The sequence below is a fragment of the Chelonoidis abingdonii genome, chromosome 1 (assembly GCF_003597395.2).
Source record: "Chelonoidis abingdonii isolate Lonesome George chromosome 1, CheloAbing_2.0, whole genome shotgun sequence".
NCBI lineage: Eukaryota > Metazoa > Chordata > Testudines > Testudinidae > Chelonoidis > Chelonoidis abingdonii.
This window is the reverse complement of record NC_133769.1, coordinates 78,588,299-78,597,872: the sequence shown is the minus strand read 5'-3', so window position 1 is coordinate 78,597,872 and position 9,574 is coordinate 78,588,299. Positions and strand designations below refer to the sequence as shown.

At 41.0% G+C, this 9,574-nt stretch overlaps 1 protein-coding gene across 1 annotated transcript in view; it reads left to right on the top strand.

Annotated features, from left to right (window-relative positions):
* PPFIA2 (PTPRF interacting protein alpha 2) overlaps nt 1–9,574 on the top strand; it is a 647,901-nt gene that overhangs the window by 209,194 nt on the left and 429,133 nt on the right. The gene's annotated exons all lie outside the window — the stretch shown is intronic.

Sequence of the window (9,574 nt, the reverse complement as noted above, 5' to 3'; positions counted from 1 at the left end):
CGACCCGAGACAAAGAACACACACCCAAAAACTTCCCTCCCTTGAGATTTGAAAAATCTTGTTTCCTGATTGGTCCTCTGGTCAGGTGTTGTTCCCTGTTCTTAACCCTTTACAGGTTAAAGAGACATTAACCCTTAACTATCTGTTTATGACAGATGCAGTCAGCAGAGGTGCACATAGTAGATCTCTCATCAGTATAACAGTCTGCTGGCAGGGTATTCTTGTGACAGTTCTCAGGGTACCCAGGGCTGTGAATCACCCTGTTACCCCCAGCCTCCAGCATGACATGGTCTTGCTCTATAACTCTACCAAACTGTTAGCCACTCAAGCACTTTCATCTGGGCTATGCCAGCCCTCACTTTGCCTTGCAGATTAACAGTAGGTCCACCATCATCCCTGGCTTTCTTTTGAGACCTCACATGACATTCTTTGGTGAACTAGACTGTACATGAGATTTCTGTAACCCTTTGCCAGATGCCATTAAGTGGTTCTTGGGTCACTGTTTTCAATAGGCCCCAGGATTCTGGAGTGCTCTTCTGGCTCTGGTCCAAAATAGCCCAGATTTGATGACTTTTAGGACAAAATGCAGGGCTGGTTTGTTTCACCTGCCCTTGGAAGAAGATGGAGATTTTGTCCAACGTATGGGGGTGGTATATTTGTGCTGCTGCTGCAGTTGGGATGAATTGTTTGTAATGCATTTTATGTTGTAATTTTAAATAACTGTCTGGGCTCTCGAAGTTTATGGATGAAGAGTGTTTGTTTGTTATAAATCAAAATAAATGTGTTTGTGCAGTGTCTAGCACAACGGATCTTCAGTCTCATTGGGGGCCCCTAGGCACTGTCACAATAGAAATAATAATAGTAGTTTGCCTAATATTGAATAGGATCTGCTGGACTTGGTCCAATGGAGCTTTTATATTATTTTGGAAGGAAATTTTAAATTCAAGATAAGGAAGTTTTAAAATAAGCCTAGACAAAGTTAGCATTTGGATATGCAAATCCACCTGTTTGAGTTTTAAGAGGCTCCTTTCTTATATTATACAACACCCTAAGTGCATTAGTAGGGTTTGGTGCTTTATAAATAAAGTTTTATCGATGTTATTTTTCTTAAATAGTGTCTCTGGATATTCTTTTGAAACATGGGGAAGGGGGGAAGAAACTGGAAAACCTGACATGTTTCTAGCATTTAAGCATATGTGATTTGACATGTGAAGCAGTATACCTCATATGTCTCCTGAGTCAGTGGAATCAGTCTAATAAAAATCATGAATGTAATGGCTTTGGGGATAATTAACCGGAGGAATGTTAAAACAAAAATCTGTTTTTGGCCGTCTTAGGCTATAGGGGGTTAGGGCATGGCTTACTTTTCCCTAGTCATTCATTAATTGTTCTATCCAGGCAATACTTGTCTACTGTGCAAGAACAGCTGTCCCTGTGCGATCTTTCCTCTAGGAAGGCAAAACTTACCACTGTGTGAGGCTGCAGTCAAGGGTGCTGTATGGATCAGTGTGGGAGAGGTGTATCTCAAATGATGAATTATCATACCACCACTCCAATCACCTTGAATAGACTGCCTGAGAACGCTTATGAACTTAGGTTTCCTGTACAAGAACAAAACGTACTATTACCTCTTCAGCTCTGATTGTTTTAAGTTGCAAATTCACTAACTTGCTTTTAAAAAATGTGCATGCCGAATTATAAAGAAAATCAAATTAGCAAATGAGTGCCTATCACTTTGTTACTACATGTTACATGACATTTCATCAGGGGTATCTTATTCTACCATGGCTGTGCTCTGTTACATCCTATACCTCTGGGCATGTCTCTTTAGAGATGTTTTATTGGGAGCATGTCACATCATGCAATGACTTATCAGGTTCATACCAATTACGTTCAGGGGATATTTTAGTTTTACCTTTTCACCACCAATTTATACATATAATAAGGGAGTGAGATCTGCAGAGAAACAAGTGATTCCACACATTTATATTGGTTTAATTGTTGGAAACTTGTTTCTGCTGAGACACTTCTTTCTTAGTGGAGATAAATTTAATAAGTATGATAAACATCAGTTTTAAGAGTTCAAAACTAGACCAGCAGAGTACTCTATGATTATGCTGAGATAATTATGAATCCTTATGGTGGCATTTTAATTTTTGCTATTTTCTTTCTCAAGAGCAATAGAGTTGAGTTTATAAATGGGAGTTGCAAATGTACCATTGTTATGAAGTAGGAGATTACATAAACAGTAATATAATATCACTCTGAATTCTGCAATTGTTTTACAAAGGCAGCATATAGTCAATTACACCAGTAGTGCCATTTATCATTTACTGATTGCTTGTAAAGTCAAGGATATAAATAATAGAGAGTAATTAAGACTGTCAAAGGGATGCTATCAATCCTTTAAGTCTATAAAACCATTTATAAAATGCAAAGCTCATTCTGTGCTCCATTCAAAACTGATGCTTTATTTTTGTTTTTCAAATTTCGGTGTGGATTAATATACTTAAAGGCAGTGATTGTGTTGCTACTGTGTATACAAGTGCTGTGCAAGCTTCCCCAGTCAATATTACTAAGGCCGCCTCGCTTTTTATCTGTAACACCCAAGTTTTAGAGCCCCGGAGCAGAGGTTGGTCTGAATCTCAGTATTTGCTGTCAGACTTTTTTTAGGGCATGAACAAGGCTCCAATATCCCTATCTATCCTGGGCTGCTCTTTGCATGTCCTCTGTGTTGTTAAGTCCTATAAGTTTTCCCTCTCTGGCTAATGTTTGTTGGAGGGATTCTTTTGGTTGGCTCTTCTTATGTGTTCCTGGAGCTGCCCAGTGGCGTGCCTGCCATTGCAGATGTTCTGGCTTCATTCTTAACACTTGTCCCAGATATTGCCATCACCTTCTCTGGATAACTTTGGAGATAAGGGATTATTTTGAACTCTCTAGTGAATCTCAGTATTTGTTATAAAGTCATTAGATTTAATACCTAGCATTCTCTAGAGGCATTTGCTTTCAAAGACATTTAGATATTGGTCTGTACTTCAGGTGGATTTTCAACTTTTACGTCTATATGTTAAGATGGAAATAACATTTGAGTTGAAAATTTGTGGTTTGGTCTTTTAGATATAGATTTGCTATGACCAAATCTCATTTTAGCTGGTGAATATAGCTGTTTCCTTGCCAGTTTGTGACATTCTTTCCTTCTGGACATCCCAATTGGTTTGCGCATTACTGCCAAGGTATGTGAATTATCTCGCCTCTTGTGGGGTTTTTTTTCACTCTAATGTAATGTTTGAGTTGCTGGGGTTCTCATTAGATTTGCTTTTTCGTAATTATTAACCCCGTCTTTTTTGCAATGCTGGACAGTCTTTTGCTATTTGCTTGCATTTTGAACTGTCACTTAGAGCTACGCAATCAGCAAAATCTGAATCTTCTAGTATTCTGTTATTAAACCACATGAAGCCTGTTCTATATCAGTCTACACTTTTTCTCATAATAAAGTCAATGACAATGCCAAATGGGAGAGATAAGATAATGTATCCTTGTCTGACACCAGTGTCTATTAAGCCGTTCTCTCCAGTTGGCATTTATTTTAACTCTGCAAGTTGCACCATTTTTGTTAATTATTTTTTTCAAGATGTTCCAGAGTGTCAAATGCTTTCTTAAACTCTATGAAATTTATGATGACTGGTTTTTGCCACTTGAAGCTCTCTTCCATGATTTTTATTAAGGTGAAAATTTAGTCCACACATGATCTTCTGGGTTGTTCCCTTAGCTTTGCCTAAACTATATCTTTTATTCCACATCAGATGATACTGAAGAAGACTTTGTTTATCACTGAAATGACTACATCACCAATCATTGCAGTCATTTAGGTCTCCTTTCTTTCATGTTTTGACTATGATACAATTTTTCATTTTTTCTGGAGGCTTTTCGTGGTACCATACTTTGCCAGAAGGGCAACTTTGTTGTGTTTCTATAACTTTTTTTATGAGGGTAGATTGTTGGCCTATCACTCAATCCCCAGACTTGAGCACCAGCAAATTGGTTTTTATCTAGTCCCTTCCCTTTGACTCGTCTGACTTGTGTGACCCGTACCAAGAGTTAAAACTCTCAGGATCACTGGAACACACAAGTCTTCCCACTGCATCAAGGTACATGTTCCCAGGGAAGGAGAGCTTAGTAGTTAGACCAAATTATATGGTCGAGTTTTGATGTGGACAAATATCCTGGAAGAATTTAGACTAAAATGCTTTTTTTTGTAGGATTCATTTGGGGACCTGGCCCAAAGAAGTGCAACCTGGCATGGGAGAAGAAATGCAAAATTCTTTTTTGAGGTTTCCTCAATATATTATTTCTTGTGAGAGGTGCCTTCATTACTTGTGATCTTTAGGTTGATGCAGACAAAGGCTTACTTTTACACTGCATAGGAATGGGGCCCTGACCTAAGAATAGATTGGATAATCTATCTCATAATGCCTGTATCATCAGGAGGGGCTGGCACTAATTATGTTTGTCCTTTCTGACATGAGCTGAAAAGGCTTTGCATGAGAAACAACTCTGAGGGGAATGATCATCTCCAAAGTGCCTGAGAAATGTATCTAAATAAAAAGAGACCATAGGGCACAAAATTGGAAGGTCTTGAAACGTAAAGTGTGTTGTGGTGAACAAACTACTGTACTCAAAATCATCTGAATGATCCATATTTAAAACCACAGTAACTAGCTAAGAGATTTGGTTTAAGAAAACATAACCAAGTGGAGAATTATTCCAGCAAAGGTTCCTACTCCCACAGCTATTTGTGGAAATGAAGGAATTGAGGGAGTTGAGGGATGCAAGTCCTCTTATAACTTTGGTTCCAAACAGTCATTTTCTTGAGAAAGTAGTGGTGCAGTCCCAACAGCAACTGCTTTTCTCAATGGTACTTGAAACTCAGCAGTGGCCGAGAGGAAGCATCCCACACACTTGGAGTACAGTTACTAGTAAGAAATCTGTCTTTCTCTGCACTCTCCTCTCTCTCCATGGAAATGTCACCTGATATGAGGTCAGAGGCTGCTCAAGACAATCTGCTGTCCTAGGGCAGAACATCAGCATGCCTCTGCCTTCCTACTACCCATTTATAGCAGCTTGCTCCCCATAAACAGGCTTCTTGAAAGGACCCCCACTGAGCTCAAAGAAGTCAGCAGCCCACTCCCACCCACATTAGCGGTCTATTCTCAGGAGCACCATAAACTGGCACTCAAGACTTGGGGCTTCATCTGCCCCCATTTGGGCTCTGCTGCCCCATCCCAAGCAGACACCCTAGGTTGCAGGGGGAACTGCACCAGCACAGAGGGGTGGGGGCATAGGTGCTACCCTGCTCTGCCCCAGACACTGGTCCCCGGGACTGCTGGTGGGTGCTGAGCACCCACTATTTTTTTTCTGTGGGTGCTTCAGCCCCAGAGCACCCACAGAGTCAGTGCCTATGAGTGGGGGTCCCTGACATGAGGCTGCAGGGGTTATGCAATACCTGGGTGGAACAATGTGGGGGAAACAATACAGCGGTACTGGAGTCTGGATCTGTGGCAGGGATGGAGGTCAGGACCTGTGGGGAGATGGGATGGGGTTCAGGATACAGTAGGTGGCAAATGGGGTGGAGGGGCGGACTAGGACATTATGGAGCAGATGGGTGGCTGGGCTAGGAAAAAGGGGGACAAGGAGAAGTCTATGGGGCAGGATGCTGTAGAAGGGTGCTGATGGCATTGGGAGGTGGTGGATCCCACGAGCAGATGCAGGGTAGGACACAGTGGGACAGACTGTGGCGGGTAAGAGGATTGAGGAGGGGTCAGACCCTGGGGAGAGGCTGGGGACAGATAAGGTGAGAGACAGATGGGCTAGTATAATGTTGGAAGATGGGGGACAGGAAGGCTAGAGTGGGAGGTTAGGACACGGGTAAATGGATGCCAAGACCCTGTAGGGGCAGAAGGGTTAGGATACAGGGAGATGGGGGAAAGCTAGAGTAGGGATATAGGACAATGGGGGTCAGGAGCAAATGGGGAGTGGCAAGGCACAAGGGGCAGAGATGTGCAGGGATGCAGATGGGTGGCAGGGGATGCTACTCACCTAGATACTGCCTACTGCCTACCATTAGGGCCTCTCATCCTCAGGCTTGTCCAGGGAGAGGCTGCCAGGAGCTGGGCCTGGCTGTTTGGCTCTCCAGCCATATGATTCACATCAAGGCCTCTACCTGTGCATAAGTGCACACAAGCTGCATGTTGTGTGCAGCTCACTGAAGCACATTAGCTGTTCATTAACACACTTTGATCTGGTCCCATTTGAGAGACATTTGAGAGACAACTAGATCTCTGTCTAGATGCAGATCAAAGTGCATTAAAGAACTGATAATGTATGCCAGGGTGCCTACATGGCATGGCAGGCTAGCATGGAGTAGATTTTCACTCCGAACTAATTTTTCATGTAGAAATCCACCATCCTAGCATGCTGTACACTATAGGCAGCAACCCAGCTTGCCTAGAGCGGCCTCTGCATTGTAAGCAGAGTAAATCAGGATGCCTTGTGGCTGGGAAAGATTCATGAAACTTTGTCTCTGAGTAAACATTGTATGGTTTGATGCTGGTTGGAAATTTTGAATTTGGAACCACTTCAATATTTTTCTCAAAATGTAATCCTAAATATGAATAAAAATAAGTTAAAATTCTGTCCTGTTTTTCAAACAGTGTTATGGCTCATGCAAACAAATCAAAATTTGAATTTTTGTTAAAACAATCCAGTTTTGATGAGGGAAACATTTCTTCCTGAAATTTCATCCTATTTTCCCACAAAGTTCTATTTAGTACTTTTCCGTAAGGAGTAAGGGTACCTGTGATGTTTTTTCTGTAAGTTGATACTAGCGAGCTAGTAGCGTGTTTCAAGGTGTTTGAGCATTTGATTCTCCAACAAATCATTCCAGCTTTGGACCCCATCTTACCAGTTGAGCAGGCTGGGTTTAGGAAAGGACACAGCACCTGGGATCAAGCTTTGGCTTTGACCACCTTTATCAAAAATGGTATTCAACAAAATCGAAAGATGAGAGCCATCTTCTTGTATTTGACTGCCTCCTGTGACACAGTTTGGCATAGAGGCCTTTTGTTTAAACTCTCTCAAGATGTTCTGCATTGTGTGCTCAAAGTAGTAGAGCTCTTTCTCCAAAACAGAAGGTTTAGAATACACATGGGCAACTGCTATAGCTCTTGGAAGAGTCCGATCAAAGGCTTCCCTCAAGGCTTAGTTCTTTCACTAATACTGTTCAATGTGTACATCAATGACCTTCCAGCTATACTGTCATGCAAGTTTATCTATGCTGATGAAATCTGCTGCAGCTACCAAGCTGTCCTTCTCAGAAATTGACAAGATCTTGAACAAAGATATGAAGCTCATGGCAGGCCATTGTAGTCAATGGCACCTGCAGTCAAACTTTTCTAAGACTATTTATAGTGTATTCCATCCACATAGTGCAAGCACAAGTGACAAGTTAAATGTTTTCCTAAATGGCCAACAGCTACAGCATGCTCCAAACTCAGTTTACCTCAGTGTGACATTGGATAGGTCATTAATGTACCACAACCACCTGAGGAAGACAACAGCCAAAGTCAGCACTCAGAACAACCTGCTCATAAAATTGGCTGGTTCAACCTGGGATGTGAGCGCCTGGATGCTTAGAACATCGGCCCTTGCCCTCTGCTATTCAACAGCAGAGTATTGTGCTCCAGTCTGGTGTCATTCATCTCACTTGAGGCTGGTGGATGTAGAGTTTAACAAAGCTATGTGTATTGTTACTGGGACTTTATGGGCAACTCCATTGCCATGGCTTCTGATACTTAGCAACATAGCACTGTCCCATATTTACTGTGAAAAGGTCTCTGTCATGCTGCTGGCTAAAATCCATGAGAATAGTGATCTGCCATCGTACGTAGACCTCTTTGACCACCCACCAGCTCACCAGTCTTCTTGACGACCTTTATGGGCATTTATGCCGTCACACGACATAACAATGGAATCTTCTTGGTGCAATGAGTGGTCAACGACGACAGTCATTTAATCAGTCTCTTGTCACTGACCCAACCATCTGTCCACAAGGTTTTGATTTACCTAGGCACCTGTGATCATCTCTGAACAGTTTCGAACAGGACAAGACAGCTGTGAGGCTAATCGCCTTAAATGGCCCATGGTGCAGCTGCAGTCAACTTCAGACTGTCACATATCATTGTTGAATGCTCACCAATTTATTTCAGTGAGATATTGGCTATCCAGCTGGTTGATAATGATGCCATTAAATGGGACATGTGCAAACACCACTGATGATGATGACTAGCAAGCTCAATTTCATTTCATGACTTCACACTGCACTCACTCAGACAGATGAATGGAGTGAGTGACACCAGATTCACTCAGCATTTCCTGCATGTAGATCATGCCCTGTAAATTTATGATTAAGGTGGATTTTTTTAAATTACAGAATTAAATGACTAAATCCAATGTTGTGTTGCTAATACAGGAATTTAATTTAAAAGACAATTTTAGGCCTAAGGGAGTTGGCAGTGACTAATTAAATGAAAAGCATGTCTAATACTAAATGGCTAACAAAACCAGAAACATAATTAGCCTGGGTAACTGAAATAACAGGATTAGAAATGAAACATAATCCTACAATTCACTTCACACACATTCTGTGGTGGGCTCACACATAGTGAATTGCAGGATTGGGGCCTGAAAAAAGAAAGGGTAAGCCTGGGCAGAGCATGGGGTCTGCTATGTAATTAAAGACTGATGATCTCTTTTTTAGTCTTAAAGATATTGCTGAAAAATCATCTACTGATCTTTTATTTTTTAAATTCAGCTAGGATTTTTTTTTCATTGTGATTGCTTATCCTGAAAAAGAACTATGTGAAATTATACAATATCTAGCTTCCTTATCTGATTACAGGTAACAAAAGCTTAATGTAATCATTAGCAACTTTTACACAATGAACATTATTTATTAGTATAATACCAATAAGAAAAATAGGGTGATTTACCTTTGTGGGGGGAGGAGGGAGGTAACAAGACATGTATGCTTATACTTTCTGGAATGAAATTTATATATTTTAAATAGGCATATTTATGGTTTGTTTGAGTCCCATATTTTTACCTTTTGTAGTATTTAAATTTCTGTTCTTATAGTTTACCTAAAACTACTGTAGGAGCGAATATACATTTTCTTAGGGCCCAGTCCTTCTCTGCATACTCTGAGGAAACTGCTGTTGAAGTTGTCATACGGATTGTAGGATCAGGCCCAATACATTTTTCTACTTCATGCATGGCCATAATTAAATCCCAATCCTGCAGTGCTTCTCTGCAGGTCAGAATTTATTATAGTGTTAAAAAATGCATAGTCTTGAAAGCTTCTAGAATCAGTATACTTCAGACATCAAAGAACTTTATTGTCTGGGGCCTGGTCTACACTACGCATTTAAACTGATTTTAGCATCATTAAACCGATTTAATGCTGTACCTGTCCACACTACGAGGCCCTTTACATCAATATAAAGGGCTCTTTAAATCG